General features: G+C 43.6%; 1 protein-coding gene across 5 annotated transcripts in view; it reads right to left on the minus strand.

Annotated features, from left to right (window-relative positions):
- POMGNT2 (protein O-linked mannose N-acetylglucosaminyltransferase 2 (beta 1,4-)) overlaps nt 1–27,005 on the minus strand; it is a 53,441-nt gene that overhangs the window by 8,368 nt on the left and 18,068 nt on the right. The window contains exon 1 of one of the 5 annotated variants that reach the window (XM_090046436.1): nt 7,807–7,906. The exons of 2 other annotated variants lie outside the window; for them this stretch is intronic. The gene's annotated coding sequence lies outside the window, so the exon portion shown is untranslated. Of the gene's footprint in view, nt 1–6,343; nt 6,366–7,544; nt 7,644–7,806; nt 7,907–27,005 lie in introns of those variants that run through there. 2 more of the 5 variants (XM_090046435.1, XM_090046437.1) reach the window with 2 other exon arrangements.

The raw sequence follows: 27,005 nt of genomic DNA on the forward strand, positions 1-27,005 counted from the left end.
CAGGGTCTTGAGGAAGGGTCAGCTAGTCTTTGGCTCCTTACATTTTAATTGAAGTTGCCAAAAAAGCACTATCACATTCTCAAGGAAGAGGGCTTTTCAGTGTTCACGTACCAACAGGATCATGCTCCCCCACCACCCCACCATCTTCAGTATTTTCCATCTGACTGTTGCTTCTCTAGTTAAAATTTATTGCTGATAAGCAGTAAAGACTTCAGGAGCACACATCATCTTATCTGCTCAGGAAGTACACGCTGCACAGGCTTTGAGTGTCTGGCAGGATTTTTATTACTGTGCTCTAAGTTTTGACACAGTAGCTTAGCTTCCTGCTGTTAATTGGTGCCAATTTTTTGGAACACCATAGCTCATGCCTGAAGCCTGCCTGCTTATAGTCTGCTTCAGTAAGATAGGTAGCTGGAGATAATTGAAGGCAGACCCTCTGCTCAAAATGTGTATATTTTTAAAAAGAAGTCCTCCTTATCCTTTATATCCATAAATGACTCTAAAGGAAAGCTTTAGAGACCAAGCTGACTTTTTGCTATCTATTTTTTGTATTGTACATTTCATTCTGCAATAACAAAAGAAATAGACTAGACTTACTGTTGACTTTTTCTTGTCTCCACCAGGCTACCAGGAAAGAAACGAAGCCTTTGCCTCCTGCCTACCAGCTAGGATCGAACCTTGAGAGGAGGTATCATTGGTGGCTGTATTACTCAGGTTTTCACACCAGGGTGATGAGCATGGAATGAGACCCCTTTGCCCAAGTGTTTATGGTGTTTGAGCCTGACATCTCTTGGGGCTCTTGCTTGTTTCCTGTACTTTGCTCTGAGTGGAGGGAAAATGGAAGAGGAACAGGCAGTAGGACACCATGGGGATGAGCAATGGAGACAGCAGCTCTGCTCTCCAGTTGTCTGTAGGTGACAGATTTTGGGAGAGGAGGAAAGAAAGATGAAAGGATCTGTCAGGGGCCTGAGGAACATGAAATGACTAGTGCAACAAGAGACAAAGCTGTTGTCTCTGGTAAGGTGGAAAAAAGAAAAAGGTATCTGATGGTAGAGTGGTACAAATGGAAAAATGCACCCTGTACAGGGAGGCCACAAAAAGAATATCTTGAATCCACTTGAGTTTTTAATTGTAATTTTCTTCCACTCTGGCCCCTCAAAGACAGCTGGGTAGAGTTGGTGAGAATTCACAAAGGCAAGATAATTTCAAGTGATTTGCTTTTTAAAATGTGAGAAATAAACACCTGCATTCATCTTATGCATAGTAAGAAATTGGACTAGGATTGTTCTCTTATAACTTAATCTAATTTCTTGGAGGGTGAAGTGTAAAGAGTGGGATTCCAAATCCCCTTAGGATCTGAGTCACTTTGCTCACATAACTAAGCACTTGTAGGGGTGGCCTTTATTTGGAAAAAATGCTAATTTTAAGACAACAAATTATTTCTAGTTATAAAATTGCTGGTAATTATTTGTCCGCAGATTATGGAGAAACCCTGTAAATTTAAGGGAAGAATTCATGGGCTGTAAATTCATGGGAGGCTAGAGCTTCAAGGCCAGAGCTGAGTCCAGGAACAGTTTAACTTCAGTGACGAAGCTCATATGCATGGAATAAAGCACGAATGTAAAAGCCCCAAAGGCATGTATAAATCAACCCATCCCTACCACCAGCCTGGAAAGGATCCTTGGCCCCCAGCCTGCCAGAAATATGGCAGGAACTCAGCATGACCCTATGGCCAGGGTACAGCACCATAATGAAACCTTAGTTTACATTATGGGGCAACTGCTGCTTTAAGCATGACTGCAGAGCTATAGCTGTCAGCCCCCTGATATAAACACAGCTCTGCTAGCAGGAGTTTGTCTGCCACCATGGCTACACTAATTGTCCCTGCATAGCCAAAGCTTTGCTGACATAAACTGTCTTCTGCTGGCAGAACGGTGTCTATACTAAGATAGACAAAAAGCCCAAGGCTGAGTCAATTCAGTCTTTGCAGGTTAGTCTAAACTGGAGAAATTAAACTGAGAGGCAAGTGAACAGGCATTCACTTCTGATTCAAGAAATGCAGCCACATACCTGTAATGGCTCAGGCCAGAAGCTGGGGGTTTTAGAGCATGCCTTGCAGCCTGCCAACCGCTGCCAAAGGGAAGGGACTGAAGCTCCAAGGCTTTTCCCTGCTTCTGGCTCAAGAGGAGGGTGTGTGGCCATGTTCCCTGTTCTTTGCTCGAGTCTGGAGTTGGGTGGTGGAGGGAGCAACAGCTTGAGAGGCGAACCCCAGCTGAGGTTCAGGGCCAGGGAAGGGGTTTAAACCCCCCATCCCTGGCTCAGTACGCTAGCCCCAGGCCAGGGTTTGCCGAAGCCCTCTGCTTTCAGCTGTGTGCATGTCCTCTGGTAAACTTGATGCTGCTGAGGGGCTGGAGCATTTTTAATGTGCCTGGCCCTTTCAAGAAGGGGAAAGCTCCCTTCTGAGGTAGCCTGCTTTTCACCAGCTACATTCTATCACCAAGTCAACATTCCCCCTTTCCTCCCACACCTACCTGTCTCCCACCTATTGTCTCTCATTTCCTCTCATCCTCACTGTCATGCGTTTGCATTTTCACAGACCTGCATTTTGCAGATCGGCTTCTGTTCTACCCAGGAGAGCACACAAATTCCAACAAACTCTCCTATGCTTGAAGAGGGGTGTTTGTGTACAAAAGTTTGCAAATAACAATTTTTCCAACTATTTAGTTAGTCTAATAAAAGATATCATCTCTACCCAAAGAACCAAAGCTGATTCTCACACTCTGCCTCTGTGGGTGAACAAGACGCACTGGGATCTGACTGCTTGATGCCAGTTCAAGTGAGAGTGGAGACAGAGCTGAGACAGAACAGGGAAGAGGAAACCTGCTGCAAAACAGGTGAATGAAGGCAGAGAAAAGAATAAGTAACACTGGAGAAGGGAATAGCTTTGAAGGGGAGAATATTTGAAGGGAAATCTTTGGCTGGATGGAACAAAAGTTACAGTGAACTATTTTCTAGGGCTGTGAGAAGCTTCAGACTGGTGCCTCCTGGGTCTAGTGGGGGGGTACCTGGGGTCCCCCTGTGGTCAATTGCTGAGTTGGGGAGGTGGAGAGAGCCCCCAGTGCACTCCCTAGCAGACCTGAAAGTAGACCGGAAGTACTTACAGTCCACTTCTGGGTTCACTGCCGAGCATGTAGAGGGCCCCACCCCCCGCACTCCTGTGGGACGCTCCATCCACCCCAGCATCGCAGCGATCATGAGCTGTGCCTGCTACCTCAAGGTATGTAGAAAAGACTTTTAAAGCTGTGTCTACGTCCGAATCACTGATTCTTTGAATTCAGCATCGAATCTTCAGATTCAGATTCGCCTGCTTTGCACACCCCTACTATTTTCTATGAATTAGTAATGAATCTAACTTGCTACCATAGCTAGCAGAACAGTTCATGGGTTTGCCGCTGGAGTGGAGAGCTGGGTTTCCCACTCCCACACTCTTGTCAGCTAGCCATCACTGCTCTGGCTAAGGAACAGAGGTGCAAGGCCAACCTTGCTCTCTGGAGCAGACAGCACAGCACAGCACAGCACAGCCCAAGGCTGCAAAGCATCCTGTGATGTTGGGGGACTGTAATTTAGCTTGTACCAAGAAGTGGTTTGAGACAGAAATTTCATAAATCAATTTGACATAAATCAGTTGTCTGATACTACATTCAACCACATATATCTTAAACCAGTTTTAGCCATTTTGAAACTGGTTTATGTGCACTGAACTTCTGTTCTATTACAGGTTTAAATCAGTTTCTGATCACTTAAACCAGTTTATGTGTAACTTCTGTCCCTAGCATAAGGATTTTGCTAATAAAGCCATATCAGCCATGATCTTTTCACATCCCAAGCTCACATAGCTCTGCCAAGAGAATGCTGTCATGTAGGTAAGACCTCAGAAGCTCAGGGACTGCATTTGTAACAGCAAAAATAGCAATATTTAGCCACTACTGCTTGAAGTGAAACACTTTGGCATTACTGGTCCCAACAACTCACCTTCTAAAGCCAAACAGAAAATTGAATCCACCCACACACGTACACAGATTTAAATTAGGCACTGATAGAGATTTTTGGGGCTAATACCGATGGCCGATTTTTAACGAGCCACATCGGCTGATACTGATCTGATTGGGACTATGGTAAGTCTATTGTAGGGGAAGGGGTGAAGGGAGAAGGAAGGGGCGTGGTGGGGACAGATTGAGGCCCCAGTCGTGAGGGAGGGAATGGAGTTGGGGCAGGGGCAGGAGCACATGCTGCACAGCCAAGGCAGGACACAAGATGGAGCCATGAATGGCTCATCTGGGGGGCACAGCTGGCTCTTGCTGCTGCATGCATCCCAGGAGGGCAGGTGGGGCATGTGCCCTGGGAGGGTGGGCTGCTGCTGCAGGCTAGGGCTGGGGGTGGCACCAGGCTCTTCCCAGCAGGGCCTGGGCTGGGCTGGGCTGTGCTCAGGGTTAGCAGCAGTGGCACTGGGAGCGATGCTACAGAGTGAGCTGCAGCCACCCCAAAATTTGCTGCAGTTCACCTATCAGCGCTGCTGCTGCCACCTGCTCCAAGTGCAGCCCAACTCAGCCCGCCACCAGGAAGAGCCCAGTGCTGTCCTGGCCCCAGCGGCAGCCTGCCCTCACCCCACACGCAGATCAAGGGGCACACACTCCCTATGCCCTCCCAGGGTGTGTACAGCGGTGGGGACCACCCTCTCAACCCAGCATCCCTGGACAAGCTGCTCACGGCTCCATCCTGCACCCCACCCCGGCTATGCACAGCCTGCCCCTGCCCCAGCCCCACTCCCTCCTTCACTGCTGGGGCCTTTATCTGCCCCCACTCCTCTGTGCCCCTTTTCTGACAACAGACTTAACAATCTCTCCACACTGCCAGGCTGCGCTCCTGGCCACCTGCATGCTGTGTTGTGGCTGCGCGCATGCACAGGACATTTATTGGCTACATTATCAGCCTCATCAGCCAAAAAAAAGCAGACTGCCGATACTGCCAATTTTTCTTATATCGATGCCAATCTGACATGGAACCGATATATCAGTTCACCTCTAATTTAAATTCTTGCTTCTTTCACACAAGAAAAGTGCTGGAAGGGATGTTAAAAAAAAAAGGACAGATTCAAGAGTTCTGAAGCCACTGATTTCCTGTTATTTAAGGCCAGACCTATTTTTCTGTACATGCTAGATGTCATGGATGCAACCTTGTAACTGCAGTTCTAGGTACCTAGGGTGCCTATACCCATGCTCTGATGCATTCTAATTAGAACACACTGAAGCAGATTCGAATAACTGAGTCTAATTAGAACTCTCCAGTGTGCTGCAGCATCATGTGTATTCAGTGTCCCATTTTTCAAAAAGGCAGCAAGAGTGCTTTAACTAAAGCTTGTTTGACGAGTTTTAGTTAAAGTGCCCCCACAGCCATTTTGAAACACAGGATGCTGAATACATGTGAAGTTGTAGTGTTTTAATTAGAATGGCTGTCCAGGAGCAGCTCTAATTAAAACACTCCCCGGCCACGGAGCACATGTATAGACACCCTTAGAGTCTGTTATTCAACTCAGGACATGTAAACTAGGGTTGAAGCAGAATCAACATAGTGTGACATCAAGACATTTTTAAAGCAAGTCTTTTACAGCCACCTTAGTCTCTGCTGGTGTTCAGAACCAAAGCAGGTTTATCTCCATTCTAAGGCTTCCAATAATCCTTGAAAAAAAAACAAACCCTATAAAGCAGTCAAAAAGCTGACTTTAAAAGAGAAAGCAAACAAGAAGGCAGGCAATTCCCTTTGATAAAACCTCTGTTTCAAATAGATCTTCAGTATGAAAAAGAGAACAATGGCTATCATGCACCTAACTGCCAGGTGCATCTTTGGAAAAAAATCTTTCTCCCATATAATCAATTAAGTTTGTGTTAACAGAGAGTGGGGAAAAGAACCCGGTTAGCCTCACATTCAAGTTACTGGATTCCATTCAAATAATATTCATAAAATTGTTCTATACCCAAATAGCTGACCCACAAAAGATGAATTTTCATACCAGAATTACGATCACCAAGCATTCACATAACCATGAGCCAGGCCTCAAAAAAATCATGAAACTGCATTAAAAATCATGAGATATAAAAGAACACTTGGATCTTTTTACTTTGTTTTAATCAGGAAGGTTAGATACTTTCCTTCTTCGAAAAAAAATCGAAAAAATGCACAACTTTGGAATAAAGGCTACTCTGAAAACCCCCCAGCTATGACAACAGCTGGCAACCATAAAAGCAGTTGTAAGGTCTGTGTATGCGTGTCAGTCTGGGACTGTTACCTGTTGAAGACTCATCAGCAACAACAAAAAATGAAAGTCAGGCTGAGGGAGGAGGGATAGATGAACCTGTTAATAAAGAAGAGTGAGTTCATTGCTATTACGCTTTATACATGCAAATAATCCCACTGAAGTCAATCACTGTGCTCACGTGAATGGGACTATATTGAAGTTAAGAGCACTACAGACATGAGTAAGGATCGCAGGAACCTTCCCTTTCCCTTTTTGTTTGGCTTTCTTTCTCTTTCTCTCTCTCTCTTTGGGCACGTATTTTTAAAGAAGTCTTCCCAAACAGTAAAGAAGACATGGCAGAAAGACTGTGAAATCGTGATACAACAGCCAGTTACAACTACATAAAACAATAACTGCAAGAAAGAAAGAAAGAAACAAAGGGCTAATTCCGTAAAACTAAAATTAAAAATAGCCTCTTTCCTATAAACCCCCCAAAGCACCACTCACCAAACCCATTCATGCAACACAAGATTCAGTCACTCTTGCTGCACATCTGGATTTTAGCAGCAATTGGTTAGTTTCTTTTTATTCTGCCTTCACCTCCTTCAAAAAAAAAAACCTTGGACAGCTATTTTAAAGGACAACTACACAATTACATTTCAAGACATTAGCATGAGCCTTTCAGGTTTCCCTTTTAGCATGGTTTCTAGAACCAATATCTATGTGCTGGAAATTTTAAGCAGGAGCCAAAAACGTTAGCAAGCCTAGCACAACCAATAACGTTAAAAAACCTCCTAGGTTAACACAGACTACAGACAGAACAGAACTGGCCAGGAAAGATTCTTTTTAAAACCATCTATAAAATTTAGTCCATTCCGTCACAGACAGAATTTTCTTCCCAGGATTTATTTGTTTAAAATGATTAAGCAAAACCAAAAGAAAAAATAATTGCATCAAATTGGGATTCTGAAATAAATGACTGACCACCCACATAATCACGAAGGAAAGATTCAAACAGCTCTCGGTTTGAACAGTGGTTTGACACACATGCTAAAAAGCCAAGGAGTACACCAGAAGAGACAGAACAACCTGCAAAACTGGAGTCAGAGCTGCCTGTGCTCAGCACAGTAAACGGAGCACGATTACAATTAACACTACCCAAAGAAGCACATTAATTCCAAGCATCTGCAGCTTCTTTAATCTTGGAAGTAGTATCACTAGTAGATTAGGGTTTCAGCACATGCATGCATACCTGATGTTGCTAAATGAAAAGAAATGCTATCCAGTGTCTCTCTCTCTCTTTCACAGGAAAATGAAAAATCATAAAAATACAAGGGCTGCCAGAGCAGCGAAATACTCTTTCCAATCTTCTTTACCATCCACTATGGGAAAAAAAAAACCTTCTCAGAGCAGTAACCAGTGCACCGCACCATCTGCAGACTGATCTACCTTTCTCCCCCAGCTCTGAGCATGCTCTGTCTGTCAGCAGTGTCCTATCGCTCCAGCCAGCTCACCTCAATTTGTTAGCCTCCCAGAGGTCAGCGTTGCATGCAGGATGATTTGCTGCAGTATTCCTGCAAATCCCCAAAGGGCAGCCACGCTGAAACAAATACGATGGTGCTGTTTTACAGAGCTGAGCATGTCTGGGAGACAGACAGGAAGCTGTTTTTAGAGAGCTTGCTTTTAGGTAATCATACAATAAAACCCCAAATGCTCCATACAAAGAAACAAAAGAGAGAACAAAATATGTCTATAAGCAGAACAAGAGAAAGCTAATAAAAATGCCGTTAGCAATTTCCTTAGCTTCTTGCAAGAGCTTTTCTAGCCATGATGGTCAGTGAATGGTTTAGTATAGAATGAGGTTGCAAACATACTCCTTCAAAAACACAGGGGATTGAGCCAACTACTTCTTACCATGAAAACAGTTTTAATAGATACAAAAGTCACACAGTTAACCTGTAGCTAGAATGGAAACTTTTAACTGAGTCCAAGTTAGACAGGAGTGATCATTTCTCAGTGCAAGCTCAGCTGTGATTTTAGCCAGTGCACCTCACTCCTCCCTCATTTGCACAGCTCACTCCCACCAGCACCAAGGTGGTTTAGAAGAGAAACTAAGCACAAGAAAAATAGAAGAGAAACCCAGTCCCCAGTCCTGCAATCAGATCTGAATGCAGGATCAAGCACCCAGTTCCACCAAAATCACTGAAGAAACTGCTTTTGACAGGGAACGGTCCCAATATATAATAGGCCCTTTTAGATTTCTCCCAGTGGTAAGGCACAACGGGGTGTAGTGCTATGGGTGGCTATGGCATCTTGCTATGGTTCCAGAAGGCATGAGCCTGAAGCCTCACTTCAGATTTGTGTTGAAGGCTGGCTCCAGTTGTAAATGGGCATCTGATCATTTGGACTGGGGAGTCAAAAGAGCTGGCTATGTAGTCATGCTACATGCATCACTCCTCCCCATCTCCTCTTGTGTGTCCGCTACAGAAACTGGTATATTTTAACCTCACCAGCCCAGCCAGATGCAAGGCTCAGACAGAGCTTTGGCTTTGACTTTTGATTTAAGTAAGGCTTCAGTCTTGCAAACTGGCCCAACAGGAACTCTACCTACATGAAGCTCATTCATGGCCTAAATATTTGCAGGACCAAATATTATTCAGATTATCTCCAGATTATCTCCCCCACATTTTTTTTCAGGTAAATCTGTAAAGATGAAATGAAACTGATGAATGGAACATTTCATTTCTTCAGCCTCTGCATCATGGATATACATATTTTATGTAGAAAAAGGCTTTAAGAAACATAAAGTGGTTACTGTCAGATGAGAACATAGGGAAGGTGGTTTCCCTCTTTCATGACAAGAATTATCCTAGCTCATCAACAGCATGATACCCCTTTTTCTCCCTAATGATTGCTATTGGCTTCTGGGGAGTGCAGGTTTAGGGTGAGGCTGTTGTTTTCATCTGAGGCTTTGGCCATTGATAAGTAGGGTTGCCAACTGTCCATAAATTTACAAACAGCCCATAAAAAAAATAAACAACCATGACCTTGACTGAAGATCTGTCATTGGAATGAGCCAGGAATACAATTTGCTGAAGGACAGACAGAGCAGGGAAGCACCACTTGGTATCAGCTCTTCCCTGCCACCCAGCCACATGCTGCTACTACTGCTGCATCCCAATGCTTGCCTGTAATGCTGGTCACCTCATAGGCAGACAGGGTCATGCAGCCCTGGGCAGCAGTGGAGGGAGTGGAGCTGTGGAGCTAGAAGGAGGGAAAGGTAGAGAGTAGGGGGTCTGTGCCAGGCTTGGGGCAGAGGGGCTGGTGGGACTAAGGCTGGAGAGGGAGCTGGGCAGGGCAGCACAATGTGGGGTCCAGTTGTGGGTACCTGGGGTAGGGGCATCATAGTGTGAAACTGCAGTCAAGCAGGGTTCTTAACCCACAAACATTTTTTTACTGAGAATCTGCAAATCTTTTACTCACAATATGGTTTATTTTTTACTAATGGTTGGTGTTGAACCCCTAAATGTGAACCTAGCCTGTATTATTGCCATCCAGGGCCTGACAGAAGATTTACATTTACATTATGTAAAATGCATGTCAGTAATAAAATTCGGTTGTCAGTATAAAGTTTGCAAATTATCAGTAAAAAAAATGTTCAGGTTGGCAACCCTGATGGGTTTCAAAACTGACAAGTGCAAGGTGATGCACCTGGGGAGGAAGAACCAGCAGCATACCTACAGGTTGGGGAACTCCCTTCTCGTCAGTGCAGAGGCAGAAAAGGATCTTGGAGTCATCATTGATGCCAAAATGAACATGGGCCGGCTGTGTGGGGATGCAGTCAGGAAGGCCAACCATGTCTTGTCATGCATCCACAGATGCCTCTCAAGCATGTCCAAGGAGGTGATACTCCCCCTCTGTGAGACACTGGTCAGGCTGCAGCTGGAGTACTGCGTCCAGTTCTGGGCGCCACACTTCAAGAGGGATGTGGACAACATGGAGAGGGTCCAGAGGAGGGCCACTCACATGATCACGGGACAGCAGGGCAGGCCCTACGAGGAGAGGTTAAGGGTCCTGAACCTGTTCAGCCTGCACAAGAGAAGGCTGAGGGGGGATCTAGTGGCCTATTACAAACTAGTCAGAGGGGACCAGCAGGCACTGGGGGAATCCCTGTTCCCCCGAGCACTGCCAGGAGTGGCTAGAAATAACAGTCACAAGCTGGCAGAGGGTAGATTCAGACTAGACATCAGGAGGCGCTACTTCAGTGTCAGGGTGGCTAGAATCTGAAACCAACTTTCAAAAGAAGTGGTGCTGGCTCCTACCCTGGGGGTTTTTAAGACAAGGCCAGATGAACACCTTGCTGGGGTCGTTTGACCCCAGTACTTTTTCTTGCCAAGGCAGGGGGTCGGACTTGATGATCTGCTCAGGTCCCTTCCGACCCTACAAACTATGAAACTAAGAAACCCTGCTGATCATGCTGGGGTTTTTTGATGGAGGTATGCTGATGCTCCTGCTGGTACTAAGAATACCCAATTCCTAACTAGAGGATTATGCTCTTCCACTTAGGGTCATACTGACTATCAAACTCTCAAAGGAATTGTCCCCCTAGGTCAGACTGACAAGGGCTGTGGTTGCGTTTGCCTTCCTCTGTAGCATGAAGGTTGGTCCTTGACCTAGGACCCCTTGAGCATATATCAACCAGTTCCTTCTTTATAATTGTAGTAGCACAGCATTGTCTCCCTTGCTTCCCCTTCCTTTAACTATGGCACATTATAGGGTGTTTTGGTGCTTTGGGTATTGTTCCGTATAACTGTAGGTAGGAGTTTGAAGTGGTAATTTTGGGGATTGCTTAGGTTAACAATTTCTTGCAAATACAGGGAGCCAGACTCAGTGGCCCAGGACCTCCTAATCCTGTTTGCATTCCTGCACTAAAAAATGAGTAGTTAAAATCTGGGATATGCTTTTAAATAGAAAAGGTCTCAGCCACAAAAGAAAAAACTATATGCATTATGACAACCCACCTCTTATTTTAAACATCTACGAGGGGCAGTTCACAGCAGTCAAACAAACACTTCCATGATTTGTTTGGGATTTTTTTCACTCACACTGTAAATAATAAGGGAAAAAGATAAATGCTATCTAGACAGTGGGTTACCGTAATACAGTCTTGCATTCTGGAGCCCGAGCAACTGGAGCTATCAGTTATTTGATCAAGTCTACTATAGCTGCCTTTAGGAGCACCATATTAACTTGATTTGGGCCTCAAACATGCAAATACTTTTGTACACTACAATGTAGTCCAGTCAAACCTAAGGGGATGAACTACTTGTGCGTGCACAGTTATCTGCACAAACATTTACGGGATTAAGGTCTGGGTTTGTTTATAACCCCACAAGACTGAAGTGCAAGGTCCTGTAACATGAAAAAGCCAAATTAAAACCTAAGCTGCAAGAAACAGAGAAAGCACCCCTAAATTCTTTGCAAAACTGACAAAGGATCTTAACAAAGCAAGACTTTCAAAATTGAGTAAGGTAAAGTGAACAGAAAGGAGTATTGTTCCTAGTAAGCCAAAGGGTCACAGAAATAAAATATATAATTTCTGATTTACTCTAGAGGACTTTTGTTTCTACTTTAGCAGTCCCCACAGAGAATAAGAAAGGATCTAATAAACCTGTGAACATAACCCTGTCCAGAGTCACCTTTTTTGTACTGCATCTTATAAGACCTTGGCTTTTCAAGGTCTAAAGATAATAGGGACAGAACGTTGTGAGGAAGGAGGAGTTTTTACTTTGCACTTACGGAGCTTTGAAAGTTTAACCATATATGAAAACAAAACTATTTCAGGTCTAACTCCACTGGCATTGACATAGCTCAATTCAGCATTTGTTGAACATACAAATGCCCCTGGGCCCAGTCTAACCCTTCTGCTGTCAGTGAAAGTCTTTGACTTCGGAGGTCCTCAGATCAGACCCTCAATTATTTTTTGGGACCGTTGGTTGTCCATGTACTACAGCACTGTGTTCTTCATCTTAAACAAAATTACTGTTTCATGAAAATTTACTTTGTCTGGAAAAAACACACAAACAAACAAACACTTGTCTTTATGTACAGTTAAGACTCTCTCTTACAAAGAAAAGAGGCATTTCTGTGGATGACAAGAGGCATGATTTTCCTTTCTATAGGATATTGTAAAATAATGCATATATTATAGCTTGCTTGTGTAGCAAAATACATACCCACAGGAATACTGTCAAGATTGATGTTCCCAAAAATGTACATAAATGCTGTTACAGTACCTAGATTTGAAATGTCCTTGCACTGCAGATAAAAAATGGAATTTCATGGAATTTTGATATCTGTCAACATCAATGTCCTTTTAAAAGGCAGTCGTTCAATTTTCATAATTTAAAAAGTTCCAGTTATATGCTTAACTTTAAGCACACAAGTAATTTCACAGGGGCAACTCATACACTAAAAGTTAAGAGCATTCTCTGCTGATCAGGGGCCAAGAACACTAAGACGCTTTGCCCTGATCCTGTAATAACCCCTTGTAGGCAGACCTCTATTCAGAAGTCAGTGGAGCTCTGTGTAGACCCAGAGGTCCACCCAGTAATGGGGCATAAATAAGTGATCTAAATGTAATTTGATTTTGTAAGACACAAAATAATAACCATTTGTCTGCCACTACTGTGATATAAAACAGTAACTGTTGCAGCCCCAGGCTGTAACCAACTAATCACCATCACCAACATATTGCAAGCCAGCTCTAAGCCATTCAAACCTTACTAAGAGTTTGATAAATATTTAATTCACACTGTAAAATTTCAACCTCTAAGAACAGCACCATGTAAAGGAGACCGTTTACAATTTGGAACCCTGCAAAAGTGTTACCATGTAAATCAAAACAGTCATCAGACTTGTTGAGAGATTTGAATAGCCTTTTCTTAGGTAAGGAATGACAAGCTGCAAGTAAATGGTTATTTACTGAATCTTTGCTTGGCACATATATGTTGCAGGAGAACCTGCGTCATTCTGAGTTATAGTATTTATTATTTATAGACCTAGGAGTGCACTCTATAAGAAACTATTCTTCCTGCAGTGTATTTCAACTGAAAAATGTTTCTCAGTTGAAAAAGGGAGTATACAAATAAACACATCTGATACTACAAAAATATTGTTTGAATGACAAGCATTGAGCTTCCAAGGAGGAGACAATGGAAGAAACTGAGGAGTTGGACTGAGTATCACCAAAACCAGAACTCCAAGCATATAGGATGAGAAGCTGGTTCCATAGAGCTTAACAGGAAAACTCTCATTGACTTTAATTGGCACCAGAACTTCACTCACAAACTAAAAATTCCCTCGGGAAAAGGTTGGGTTTTTTTGGACAGAAGGAATAACAATTGTTTCTCAGTTTCAACAGCAAAATTCTATTTCACCTACGTTCCTCAAATAATCTCATAATTTACGTGAAAGGAGATAACCTAATATACAGACTTCGCATTCATATATATTTATGCATAGTCATAAACACATATGAAAATTCACACACACACACTTTCTTTGTCCATATTATATAGCACATATATGTTGAGATGAAATATATCGGCTATTTGAATTATTTACCTTTACACCATTTACCTGAACTACTCCTCCCCATCCAATCAAGGATCATCACATTGAGCATATTAAAATATTATATAGGCCCCGATCCTTCCATTAATTGCATTCAGGGCAACTTATATGAAGGAAAATTCCATGATCTTAATGTGGCTGCTATGGGTTCAGGAGTGCAACATATGGCAGGGCCAGGGCCAGGATACAACATATGGCAGGGCCAAGGTCTGTGGAATGATTCAAAAAGGGTGTCACGTTTATTTTGCAGGCAGCTTCAAAATTATGTTAGCTCAGTTTTAAGTTAAGAAACAGCCTCAGAATGCACACCTGTAACTCAGTCTGGGATCAGGAAAATCAAGCTATGTTTATTCGGTTTACATTTCATCACCAGTATTAAGCAATTCCACAGTAAGAATTTAACAGATTACTTGGCTGATACACAAGGCAGGACAGGACCTAGCTCATTCTTCCATGGTTTTGCTTATTGTACACTGTTAAGCATAATTAAAAAAAATCAGTACATCAGTGAAGGAAGCAGATATAATTCAGATGCTCAAGGAGCAGATGTGGCAGGAAAGAGATATTCACTTAGTTTATTTTCTGACCACGGGCACAGGGTTAGGCCCTTATCACAAAAAGAGCACAACCTCCATTTTGCAAATGGAAACAGAGACCCACAGAAAGCAAATGAAAGTGAGTAAGCTAGGAACAGAAGCCATATATCCTGAATCAAAGGATCACGTTCTAGCCACCAGACCACAGTTATAAAAGTAATCTCATGCAGCTGCCCTGAAATCACCAGAGTTTACATACATAGCAGCTGAATTTGGCTTTGTGGACCTAACAAAGATGCTATAATGGCTGTGAAGTTCAGAAATTACAAGCTAAATAGGTCAAAGACTGACGTGACAAAGGAGGTTTAAGAAACAGCAGGCGCATTTATACAAGATGCTTTACTCAAGATTAGAGCAAATTACTGTGTAGTAAGGAACCCCATATACACGTGAAGATACTTACTGTACAGTAATCTGCTCTAATTGCCAGTAAATTTGCTACCTGAAAATACAAGTAGCAAATTTACTTGGGAGTAATTACTGTGCAGTAAGGCATGTGTAGACAGCTGACTGGGAGAAAATTTGCTCCTGGTCATCTGGGCAGCAGGGGGTAAGAGATTGCTCCCAACCCCTGAGAGCTACTTGCTGCTGGCGCAGGTTCTACCACCAGAGCTTAGGCAGGGACAATGTTCCCCTGCTCCAGCAGCAGGGAGTTCCCAGCCCCCACTCCAATTGATAAGAAGCGCCCATCTCTGGCTCTGCAATCACAGAGTCAGGGCCTGGAGATTAGAACCTCCCAGCCCCCACTCCACGATTGCCAAGCTGAAGCTGGGAGATAAGACCTTCCCAGCCACCCCTCCACAATTGCAGAACCAGGGCTGAGATAAGAGTCTCCCAAGCACCGCTCTGCAATCACAGAATGGGGGCTGGGAGTTCCCTGCTGTCAGAGTAGGGGGACATTGATCCTGCCCAGACTCCACTACTGGAGCCTGCCCAGGCAGCAGGCAGCTCCCAGAGGCAGGGAGCAGTCTCCCAGCCCTTGCCAGGACACAGCTGTCTCCTGGCCCCATGCTCCCTGCCATTCCCTGGGCTAGCACCCAGGGGGAGTGTAAAGCTCCTCCTGGCTGTTGTGGGAGGCTGGTATAGGGCCAGCAGGGGCAGGAGCAATCTGCTTCTATAAGCATCAAATCTGCTCCTGCTTCCGTGCATGGGTAGACGCCTGCCTAGGGTGGGTTTACTTTAGAGTAAATTATTCTAGGGCAAGCTTGGAGCATTCGCACATGTATACTTGCCTAGTTACAGCCTAGATGTCAAGAAAGACAAACTCCACAACACATGCTCTAGAAGATGCTGGAACTGGGAGAAGAAAACAAATAACCCTGCAGCATCCATAAGAAAAAAAAGTATCAAAAGGGCCTGCATCTGACAGGGAGGTGTCTGGGAAAGTTAAGGCTGACCAAGAGTCATGCTCAAGGTATTAGAATATGTTCATAATCTAATGATAGTAAATAGGCAGGATTATCTCAGCTAGTGCACAGATAATATCTAGTACAGATTATGAAAACAGTGCAGATCAAGTAAAAAAATCATATAAAATGTTAACATCTTAGGGGGAAGGGACAGGAATGGAAATAGTTTAATTAAGGGATTAAGTTAAACTTTTAAAGCAAACAGTAGCAAGTCTATAAATCTAAAAATGTTAGTTTCATAGGAATGCATTTAAGTGCATTGAATTTGTGTGTCTGGGTGTTTGGAAGACTGGGGACAAAGTCTTCAGGAATGTAATTGTTTTCACTAAATTATATACTCACTGATACATGGACCACAACTGTCATGGTGCTGATTAGAACACATCTCTGTTTACCAGCAAGATTTACAAGATTTATAAATAGGTTGTTTTGAGTATGTAGCTTCCTACAAAGTCTCTTTTTTCTTGTTATGTTCAGAAGTTTCATGCTTTCTGAGTTGTCCTCAAAAATTAAAACCCACCAAATGAAGTTCAACCATTTAGAAAGATATAGACATTGCTTCCAGTAAGAGGCGACACTGATGATACATGCAAAACTTGATTATAATGGTATTTCCAAACAAAGCAGGTATGTGCTTCAATTAGGTTGGTACATGAGGCACACCTGCAAGTGACTAGCGGAACACCATGACAAGAACATAATTTCAGGTCATGCAAAAGCAAAAGCTAACTGCATCCATGTTTTCCTTCTGTTTTAAATTGAAAGGGGTAACTGGTAGGAGGAGGGAGGGGGGAGGGAGGATAACATCTCCCCCTGCTGGCCAATCTGTATAACACAGAGATGCAGTCATGAATGACTATTCATTTGGAAGTGGTATTTTATTTATCTGTATCTGACTGTTTCGATTTGGTGGCATTGGTTACATATAAGATACAAAGTGGTGAAGAAGTTGGGCCCTTACCTAGAGATGTTCTGGTGGACAGAAAGCATTAGCTGAGGATTTGGGTCATAGGACTAAATAGGCTGTAGGAAATTTTTCACACTTTACCTTTCAGGGGAGTACAACAAGGGCTCGGTGAACAACTGTTCACCAGAACACCCTTGGGAAAAACCAGGAGTAATAGCCACAAACTCCTGGAAGACTGTTTCAGGCTTAAATATAGGAAAAACTTCTTCACAGTCAGGGTGTCCAGACTGGGAAATAAGCTCCTACCAGAGGTGGTGCAATCACATACCCTGGAAATCTTCAAGAGGACTAGACAGTCACCTTGTTGGGTAACCTGACCCACAGCTGTCTTTCCTCCTTGGTGCAGGGGGCTGGATCTGATGATATTCTGAGGTCCCTTCTGGACTTGCAATCTATGAAATACTGTATTCACCACATAACTAACTCTAACATTCAATGTGGGAAAGAACAATACCTACCTCACCTCTCATCTGATCAGAGGAGCCAAAAGAGCAACAGTAACACATGGCTGCAGGCCAGGCATTTTATTTCTAATGTTCTGAGGGCTACCGCTGCCACTGACAGGGGAAAAAAAATAAAGCAATATGAATCATATTTCTCAAGTTCAACGTGAGCCACTCCACAATGGGGGGAAGGTGTGATGAATACACTGGATTACTTGTACAAAGTCACTCTGAGTCCGTTCAGTGTCATATGCAGCAATTTACAGTTCAATAGCCAGGAAGAACTTCTTCACAACCTTGGCAGCTAGAAAATGCATGGAAGGGCTATTATATCGAGGCTTATTTATCCAGGCCAGAGCAACAAGGGAAAAAGGGTTTTTAAAGGTTTCTTGCTTTACTTGCTTGAATTGTAATTAAAAGCTCTGAATCAAAGCACAAAAGACATTCAAAAAGCCAGGGGAAATATTATATTAAGCAGCTGAAAGACCATGTCAGAACATCAACAGTGTTCCAGGAGATGTCCTACAATGAGATGTACTTCCTCAGTCCTCCCATCTGGGTTTGTCAAACACAGCTGCATCGCTTGGCTAACAGAAGAAAATCTTATGAGAATGGCCATTACTGAATACAGATCAAGATAGAAGTAGAATGTGCTCACCTTAAAGATTCCTGGAGAATTAATACATCCCCACAAGACAATCAGAGTGTTAGTCACAAAGTTTGATAAACTAGGGTCAAACCATCTCAGTTGCAACAAATTCCTAAAATGGGTTAAATTAAAAATAAATGCACCCCCAAATAGAAGATACTCTTTAGTGGGAAAAACAGATTGTTTATGATCAAAGAGGAAAAAAAGTTAAAAAACATACAGTCCAGACTGAACCATCACACAGAAGAGCTATAGCAGGGTGTTTTATATATAAAAAAAAAAGATTAATAAAAACCCAAATCCCTAGGCTTTCCTCACAGACATTCCCCCACATCATCCCTATGTGCACCCATGGAAAGACTGCCTGAATTCAGCAGATCCCAGGAATTGATGGGAACCCGTGCACATCTATGTTGTGACTCTGGCTCCCACACTGACCCACTCTCCTGAACACAGGAGCAACACTAGCAGAGACCCTGCCCTCTCTGGCTTCAGGTTTCCATAGGTGCACTTGAGGCAAAACCAGAGAAAACTTCTAGGCTGGATGTGTGTGGCCAGAAGGGGGACAACAGGCATCCTTCTTAGCCAGCCTCATCCTTCCCTGGTCCATCCAATGTCACTTTTTTAAGAGTGGACCCTCAGAATAATAAAATGCCTGGAAATGTAGCCAAGCCCCTTGCCATACAGGTGAACTAGAAGCCCTGAATAGAAGACTCTGCTAGGCATCTTTCTCAGAGACACAATCTAGCCCTATCTTCACAGAATAAGTGTTTAAAAGAACAAACAATCATCTAAGGGTTTGGGTAGAGTGTAGCAACATATTTTGGAATGTAATGCATCAAGAGTATTCAGCCCTCAGCCCATGGACCAAATCCAGCCCATGGAACCATGTCGTCCAGTATGTGGGTCTCCCCATGGGGCCAGAAAATTGATGGCAAAGAAGCCTTCCAGGCCAGATGTGGCCCTGGGAGATAAATCATGCAGGCGTATGGAGATGGGCTGGCACACAGCCTGAGCCAGGCATAAGGGCCTGATCCAGGTGTGCAGCTGTTTTGGGAGTATACAGCTGGGCCAACACACTGGATCTCACATATGGACCCAATCTGTGCAACTGCATAGGGAGGCCACCAGCATATCACCACGACAAAGTGGGGGCGGGGGGGGTGCATCCTGGTGAGCAAATGGGGCAGGTGGAACTCTGATTTTCATGATAAAAAACCAAACTCAAACACCAACATTTATAGGTGTCTAGAATGTATTTTATTATAATAATTGGGGCACTGGTAGAATTTGCCATTTTCATCAGTGAAATTGTGATATTTAAATAGAAAACCAGTCTCCCTGGTTATGCATGACTATATATTAAACACATTCAACCAAAAATGCTCATCAATGACATATGTATGTATGGGCACAATTTTCAAGCATTAAGTATATGTGCAATTTAGTGCAACTTGGATGCAAACCCTAAGTTAAACAGGCATTAAAATATTTTTCTAAACAATGACCCAACATTGTAACCCTTTGACCAAAATGTTCTTTTAAAATAATTACTGCACTTAAGCTTTGTCTCCACATCTAGAGATGATTAATTAGCACCTTCATGAGTCTAAAGAAATTATAATTTCATTAAAGTATATTGCTCTTCAGATTTAGTTTTACACTTCATGACACCTTTGCACATGAGGACGGGTAACATGGTTGGGTACCACACTATGCTGACTCACAACATGGCTATACTAGATAACCACACAGGACAGAGGAAGGGGAGAGCTACTGCAATCTTTATCTTCTTTTAATTCTCAGCTCCTTATATGAACATAAGTAATGGCCAGAGAAGAAGAGAACAAAGAGCCAGAAGCAAAGACAAGAACAAATCATTAAGAAGCGATCAGCACCAGGAGTATTAAATTGGCTGAAAGATGTAACCCCCCAACAAATTCTGTCCTCCCCCTTCAATGTGAACTTAGTCATGCAGTATTTGTGCTGAATAAGTGCCCAGTGAACTAGCCAGCCTGTGTGCATCTGTAATAAAGGGTGGGTACATGGAAGTGCATTGCACTGATGTGCTCTTATGTTCAGATAATCTATTTTCCCAGGTGTTCCTTTCCAGCTTCTCAGCACAGCATAAAGGAAATTACAAGGAAAATTGATCCTGGTACAGTTTCTATTTTATTTTGTTCTCCCCTGCCACCCCATGTCCCTCCCACCTCCTGTGAAAGATGAAGGAGAAAATGTTCATAAAAGCAAGAATTCTGGGCTGAATCTGATTTGGCTCAAACACTTGCAGCCATCTTTCTGCATCGGCAATGATACTGAGTGAAATCTGTGACATAGGCTGTTCTGTGAAAGACCAAGGTCCAGATAAGACCTGGGGGTAATACTTACTTGCATAGCATGTGGAAACCGTTGACTACTCATGAAATTTAGATTGGCCACTGTAGTTTAGATTTTTAAACCCTTAAGCTTTACTTAACCTTAACACAGACTAACAAACATTCCTTAGAAGCGGCACCTGCTAACTCTCATGTGTAATCTCACTCTTACTCAGTTTACTTTCTGAGCAGATTTTGAACTCCTACATGTTGCCACTGACAACCAATTCACAGTTAGGTGTCACTGCACATAGTTAGTTACCATGGGTGACAGTGATGAACACCAACATGCTTCCCTACAGGCAATGTACAGCAGACAGGATGGCTGCTCTATCACACAACTCCACACATCTCTTCATACATTCTGTGGCATCCTATGGGCAACTGTCAGAGGTGTGAGTCCTATAGGCAAGTTTCACAGCAGAGATCTGGGAGGAGAAACCAGCAACAAGTTGTCTGAGCCACGGACAGCTCACAACTGACTTGTTTTCCAGCTCATTGAAGACTTCACCTGCCGCCATCCTCTAGAATGGTATGCAGCTGAATTAGAAACAAGGCTGGAATGTGGAAACTGACCTCCCTCCATCGCCATAAAGTCAAACATCAATCATCCCTCACACACAAAGCACACAAGAGACACTTCTCCAACCCAAGCAGAGCTTTTCATTGCCCAAAAATGACTCCATAAAATCCCTTTGGGGACTGCACCTGCCAGCTTGATTTATACAGAAGGTTCTCAACTGTTTCGCAGACATGCAGAGATTCAAAACCCTTACACAAATTTGCTTAAGTGATCAGAAATTGGTTTAAACCTGTCACAGAACAGAAGTTCAGTGCACATAAACCAGTTTCAAAATAGCCAAAACTGGTTTAAGATAAACCTGGCTGAATGTAGTATCAGACTTAACTGATTTAGGTCAAACCAGTTAATGAAATTTCTGTCCTGGACCCCTTCTTAGTTCAAGTTAAATCACAGTCCCCAGCATCGCAGGATGTTTGCAACCTTGGGCTGTGCTGTGCTGTCTGTTCCAGAGAGCAGGGTTGGCCCTGTACCTCTGTTCCTTAGCCAGAGCAGTGAGGGCTGGCTGACAAGAGGGTGAGGGTGGGAAACCCAGCTCTCCACTCCTGTGCTATCTGCTCGAGCAGAGCAGGGCTGGCCCCGTCCCTCCGCTATCTAGCCAGAGCAGTGAGGGCTGGCTGACAAGGGGGTGGGGGTGGGAAACCCAGCTGGAGACACAGCCAGGTCTGCTTCACAGGGGCACAGCAGCCCTGCCAGCTCCCTGCCCCCATCCTCAAGGTGCTCAAGTGGTAGGAGTAGGGACATGGCCAGATGCAGGCCTGGGCTGGATGCATGAAGTGGAGGGCGGGGAGAAAAGGGTGGTTTAATTCCCTTTGTCTCTCCTCTCCCACTGAAATGGGACCCCAGCTGGCGTTTGCCTCAAAGGGGCACACCAGCCCCTGTCAGCTTTCCCTGCACCCCCAGCTCACTGCTTGAGCAGTGGGAGCGGGGGCATAGCCAGATGTTGACACAGGCCCGCCCGCTAAGGTAAAAGGTGGGATTAATCCCCTCTCCCTCCCCGCTATCACTGGCATGGGACCCCAGCCAGGGTACTGGTGGGAGAGGGGAGGGAGAGGGGACTGAACCCTGCTTACCTCCCCACCTTTCGCCTAAGGGGGCTGGCTGGGCCAGTGTCTAGCTACACTCTTTGCTCCTGCCACTTGAGTGGTGAGCAGGGGGCGAGGGGGAAGCTGACAGGAGTTGCTTCCCCCTTTCCCCTCCAGGCACCCCGGCTGGGGACTGTGCAGGCCAGGGTGGGAGTTTAAACTCCTTCCCAATCATACTCAGCCTGCCAGGGCCTGGTCATGCCCCTGTCCTCAGCTCAGCTTCCCTCCAAGCTTCCTGCCACTGCTGAAGGGAAGGGAGGGCTCGCTGTAGCGCCCCCACAGCTTCTAGCCTAAGCCACTGCAGATATGTGGCTGCATTTCTGAAATCAAAAGAGAATGTCTTTTCACTTGCTTCTCAGCTCAGTCTACACAGGTTAAACTAACCTGCAAAGATCGAATCGATTCAGACTCAGGTTTTCTGAATATCAGTACTTAATCCTAGTGATAAAGTTTTTCCTAATATCTAACCTAAACTTCCCTTACTCCTTGTTTTGTCACCTGTGACCACTGAGAACAGTCCAGCTCCATCCTCTTTGGAACTCCCCCTTTTATGTAGTTGAAGGCAGCTATTAAATCCCCCCTTCCCCTCAGTCTTCTCTTCTGCAGACTAAATAAGCCCAGATCCCTCAGTCTCTCCTCAGAAGTCATGTGCCCCAGCTCCCTAATCATTTTTGTTTCCCTCTGCTGGACTCTCTTCAACTTGTCCACATCCTTTCCGTAGTAGGGGGGCCAAAACGGGACACCGTGCTCCAGAAGTAGCCTCACTGGTGCTGAACAGACAGAAAGAATCACTTCCCTCAATCCGCTGGCAACGCTCCTACCAATGCAGCCCAGTATGCCATTAATCTTCTTTGCACCAAGAGCACACTGTTGGCTCATATTCAGCTTATTGTCCACTGCACCTCATATCAATATGCCACCAATGTTAATGGGACCCGTCTCATAAAGAAGTGCTGCTCAGGATATAGGGAGCAGAATCAGGCCTTCAATATTACCACTGAAGTTTTGACATTCAGACCAATGCAATCCCACAGTATACCTTTGAGAATATGCTATATAAAAGCCCACATCAAAAATACCCCAAATGCCACACACAAAACTGTTTAAAGGGAGATCAAGCAGGAGCTTTCTAATGTTGACTGAGAAACTGCGCTCTGGGACTGCGGGATTTCGCAAGAGGGCCTTTTTAAAGCTATAACCAGAGGACTCCTGTGTCAGAGGATATGATCAGGAAAGGAACGAAAAAGACTAGGTATAAAACAAAGACACTAGCCCAGGGTCTACCCTGCCCATCCAACAGAGGGGAATGAGTAGAAACAGTCAGAAAGCCAGCTACAATTTCCTGACCTGGTGCCAGCAAGGCCCTGGCACCCACTCAGTCCCTATGCTGGGAAAGAGAAAGATTGCTAGAACGGAAATAACCTATGTCAAGTTTACACCAACCAAGAATTCCTCCTTCACATGGAGAATTATGCACTAAGCGTCTGACCAGACCCACCCACATCATACTGGAGAATCTGGCCTCGTGTTTCCATGTTAACTGCACCGATTATAACTGAGAGAGATTTCCTCAAGCCCCTCTCTTCTCAAGAGCAGAAAAAACATACTTTAAATGGTTCCTAAGTTAAACCAATGGCATAAATCAGAACATTTCACAGATATAAAATATTCTGATAAGAGGGTGGAAAGGAAACTATCAAGTTAAAAAAACAAAAAACAGCCCTATTCATGTTCGGTCACATTTTCCTCATTTGATCTTTGTTGAAAAAACTAGATCCAGCAAATTTTTCTCGTCTTAAAAAATAAAAAGATCTTTTTTTCAAATGAGCTTTTGTTCCTCTAGTCTTTAATCTCCACTTCCATAAGTGCTGGATTTCATGCAAAGAACCAAGGAACTCTTGTTTAACATCAAAATGCCCCACCGCCTCTTTGTACGCTCTTTCACTCTTAAGACATCTAACAAGTTAAGAAGCTCTCAGAGCTGAGTGTATGGAGGAGTTCAGCTGTCAATGACTATCTGTATCTCAGGTTAAATTTTACATGGTACAATCAAGGGCCAGGGAAGAGGAAGACACTTCCATTTGTGTCTTGAAAGAGAGAGTTAAAATACTTTATGACAGAAATAGAGAATGTCAATTGGTGAAGGTATCAAGATTATGCAGCACAGCTCCATGTGAGTACATGCAATCCAGGTGCTGAGTGTCAAATGATAATCAAAGTGTCATGCAGGAAGAACATTTCTGCCAGTACCTGGCCATCAAAAGAAGACTTCCAGATCACTTTCCTTTTCCTCTCAAACTATTTTTGAAGATGACCCAGTAGTTGAGACACAGTGGCCAACTTTACTCTCTTCCTTGAGACACAAAATCAGTTTCAAGCAAAAAATGAGATGAGAGGATACTAAAATAGAGAGTGAATAAGGGAATGAAGTTCACAGGATGAGAAGAGAAATTACAAGAGAGGTATAAAAAGCACACAAAGGCTACATGGAGTAAAGGTGAACATACACTACAACAAGAAACCCAAGAAAAAGAAACAGACTATAATCGCTTCAGAAAAAAGGCTGTCTCTTTATTATTAGTGTTCTATACAGTAACCAGAGCACTGAGGGCCTGGTCTACGGTTTGAGCTCCTCAATGCCGTGATAATACACATCCTAAATGTGTTGCACTCTGCTACCTGCCAAAAGTGCTCTTGCACTCTCTCTCTCTCTCTCTCTCCTTGAATTGGATGCAAGGCTTGAAGTTGAATAACAAAAGTTAAAGGCTTCTTTGGGAAAGGGAAATGCAGAAGTACAGCCTGCCTGAAGCAGGGATGGAATCCATGACCTTTAGATTGGCAGGGCAATGCTTAACGGAAACCAGCAATGGTTTCAGCAGTTGAAAAAATGTACAAACAAAAGGCCTGACTGTAATATCATGGTGTAAAGAACAGCCTTCATTGCATTAAACTGGAATGACGGCTGTTAGGCTGTTGTAAAAAGGGTGTGGCGGGAATATATGGTTCCTGATCTCCTTCTACAGTCCGAAAAAGGTAAGGGTGAAGAGCTCTACTGGTAATAAAACAAAAATGAAACCAAAATCATGTTCCAGCTCTTCATGCAATGATGTTTTTTCACTCTAAATTCAAATGTAAATGTATATAAAACAGGAACATGAAGTACAGCTTTCCAACAGCTGGATTACAGTGAAGGATAGCAAATCTCTATTAGTAAAGCATACACCGTTTTATTTAAACAAAATTCCAACAAGCAAAAACAGCAAGACAATAAACCAAGACTGGGGAAAGAAAATGAAACACAAAACAGACTGCACAATCCAACAGCTAAAAAAGCATGAAATTCAAGACTCAGAGAAAGAAGGTACTTGGGTTTGATCTTTTGTCATGGTGGGGTGATAACAAGAAGCAGAAATACCTAGGACTAGACAGACGTTCTCTTTGGATGTCTCACTGCTCAGGCTGGTAGAGCTCAAAAAGACAGTGGAAACAATGAGCTTCAGCCCCTCTAGAAAAAAGAGGCCTTGTTGCTTGTGTGTGCTTCCTGAGACCTGAGGAAGAGTGTCTTGCATTCAAAAGCTTGTCAAACTTTATCCTACCTACACAGTTGTATCAAGATATCAGAAATCCTTGCCTCTCACATAATTTCTGGACCATCATCATCATTCTTACACTACAGAAACCCTAACAGTACTGATCACACTTCAGGTCTCCTGTCCATCTTTAGGATGAAAAGACAAACTCAGGGATGCAGCTGCTTACTGGAGCATGCTTGTGTTGAAGAATGAAGTAGTACATCCTGGTACATGCACAGGGAGAAAGGATTTATTCTTCATTCAAAGTTCACCCGAAGTACCTGAACTTCACCCATGTTCAGAATGAGGCTGAGCACAGAGGGAGAAACACACCCTTCCCTGTGAAAACCCAAATAACCAGACTGTGGTTGTAACTACACGTGCATTAATGTCCCATTGCTACTACGCATTAAGTTTAGTACCTCTAACATAAATGCACAGTAGTTCGTGGTAATACGCAGTAGCAACAGTGCCTGGTTTTTCATGAAGCTTAATACACAGTAGACTAATTCTACTATGCATTAGCACAGTTTTTGGCATGATGCCCTAATGTCCAGTAGAATTAGTTTACTGCCCATAAAGCATCTCGTGTAGACATGCCCTATGTGCATGGGGGTTTCGAGGAACAGAATTCAGCCTACAACTCATGAGTGTCTTGCAACCCTCATCCTCTTCCTGTAACCACTATTCCAAGATCCCTCCCTTATTCCCCTTGACCTTTGGGGTCTTGATCCAGCAAAGCACTCACACATGGGATTAACTGTAAGGACATGAGTATACTTTTAAGTATCCTTGTGCCTGGAAGTAAGCACGTGGTTAACTACTTTGCTGCATCAGGGTCTTTGATCCCAAATTCTTCTAGTCATGGATTACCAGGAATGCTGGTTAGAGAGTAAAAATGCTATAAACATGATACATAGCAATACATTTATGCATCTATGTGCTAGGACTTCCAATCAACAGAGCTGATTGCTAGTTGACTTTAAAAGACAGCAATTCCCTATTTTGCAAGTTTCTAAATAATAAATAAGCTGTGTATCTGTCCAGTCCAATAAATGCCAATAAACAATGGTCTGTTTCCAACCCAACATTTCCAACTGCCTCCATGCACCCTCACTCCTTTTGCATGAAGTAAGTAAATATAGATGAAGAACCACATGTTGATCAATCTGCAGATCCCTCCAACACATGCTGCTGTCAAGAATAATGGAAGTGATGGATCAAGTGACTTATCTCCCTCCACTATTACAGGTCTAAAACAATTTCAGCTGCAATGGGTTCAGAGTCCACCTGTAGGGCAGCAGCATGTGTCACATCCATTCAAGGACCCTCCATCATTACAACTGACTGCCTCTTCAACACCATTCCTTTGCTAACTTCCTTTCTGACAGTCTCTACCTCC

This window comes from Crocodylus siamensis, chromosome 5 (genome assembly GCF_052110815.1).
Source record: "Crocodylus siamensis isolate JL-2025a chromosome 5, ASM5211081v1, whole genome shotgun sequence".
NCBI classification, from domain to species: domain Eukaryota; kingdom Metazoa; phylum Chordata; order Crocodylia; family Crocodylidae; genus Crocodylus; species Crocodylus siamensis.